General features: G+C 61.2%; 1 protein-coding gene across 1 annotated transcript in view; it reads left to right on the top strand.

The window, feature by feature from the left end:
- Nucleotides 1-435: 435 nt before the first annotated feature.
- The window catches only part of PER1 (period circadian regulator 1), a 19,257-nt gene continuing 18,314 nt past the window's right edge, over nucleotides 436-1,378 (top strand). The window contains exon 1 of the mRNA XM_026660369.2: nucleotides 436-489. The gene's annotated coding sequence lies outside the window, so the exon portion shown is untranslated. The remainder of the gene's footprint in view (nucleotides 490-1,378) is intronic.

Raw genomic sequence — 1,378 nt, 5'->3', positions numbered from 1 at the left:
CCTAAAACAGGCGCCTCCTAAATTCCTGCTTTTGTCCGGCTCGGGATGACCAGGAGAGAGCCCGATCATCTGGTGCTAGCCCCCCCGTTTGCACAAAGCCAGCGAAATTCTGCCCCATGTTTGGGGACGTGTGCCGGGAAATGGAGGACCGTTCACGCCGGGCCGGCTGAAAGCACGCTGGCGAGCTTTCTGCGCGTCACGGGTTGTTTTGGAAAGAGCCAGCGTGCCGGGGTTACTGTAAATGTTGCAGTCCTGCCCTGGCATGTGTCAGCCCATGAGATTGCCATAATAAAACATACAGTAGGGCAGAGGTTATTGGAGCGCTCAGTATTTGTTGGCACACAGGGGTGTGTGAGCGGGGCGGGGGGCGGGGTGCCTGTGCTGTGTTTTGCCACGTGCAGGGCTCCTTGGACTGCTTCCAGCTCCACTGCTGTCTGTTCTGCGGTCCCACCGACGTACCCACGGCTCGTCCCCCGGAGATGAGTCCCGGTTCGTTGGCCTGCCGGCTTTGGGCTGCTGTCGGTTTGAGGCCCGACGGCAGGGGTGGTGCCGGAGTGGGTTTTGGGGGGTGGTGGGAGGGAAAGAAGGGGTGATGCCTGGGGCACATCTGCACTGCGGCTTGGAGCATGCTAAGACCAGCCGTATACAACGGATGGGCAAGAAACACACCCAGACATACTCTCGCCCCCCACTTCTGCTGCTGTTTTCAGCGAGCTAGCGCATGTCTGTCTACTGGAAGTGGGGGATCCCTGATTCTGGGAGGGGAGTAGGGGCTAGGGGTTAGAGCGGGGGGGCTGGGAGCCAGGACTCCTGAGTTCTCTCCCCAGCTCTGGGAGCAGCCAAGGAATAAATTAGCATGTGAGAGCAGGGGAGGGAGTCGCTGGCTCCGACCAGCCTGTGGTTAAGCCGAGAGAACGCAGTGTTCCCGGCGCTCTGCCTTGGTTTATTTCCACACGGCAAACTTGGCCTGGGGCGGGCGACTGGGCAGAGCTTGGGCGCTTTTATGCCTGCCCCACATCCTCCACCCCCCGGGACAGGCCAATGGCAGGTGCATTGCTCTGGTGACGCCGCCACGGCTCCTGGAAAGTCCCCCGGGGGGCTAGCGTGTTGTGTAAGGAGCTGCCAGGCGGGTACCTGGCTGGGAAAAATTACATAAGTGCCCCTGTGAATGGAGCCACCGCAGGCCGGAGCGGGTGACCTGGTTATGTCAGGAATCTGGCTCAGGGGGGGCTCCGGTTACAGCTGACCAGGTGCAGGAGATGCATTGGAGCCAGGACTCCTGGGTTCTCTCTCTGGCTTTGGGAGGGGAGTGGGGACTGGTGGGTTAGAGCAGGTGGGGGCAGGGAGCCAGGACTCCTGGGTTCTCTCCCCGGCTCTG

This window comes from Terrapene carolina, unplaced genomic scaffold (assembly GCF_002925995.2).
Source record: "Terrapene carolina triunguis isolate 2854851 unplaced genomic scaffold, T_m_triunguis-2.0 Scaffold751, whole genome shotgun sequence".
NCBI classification, from domain to species: domain Eukaryota; kingdom Metazoa; phylum Chordata; order Testudines; family Emydidae; genus Terrapene; species Terrapene triunguis.
This window is presented reverse-complemented; position numbering and strand designations above follow the sequence as displayed.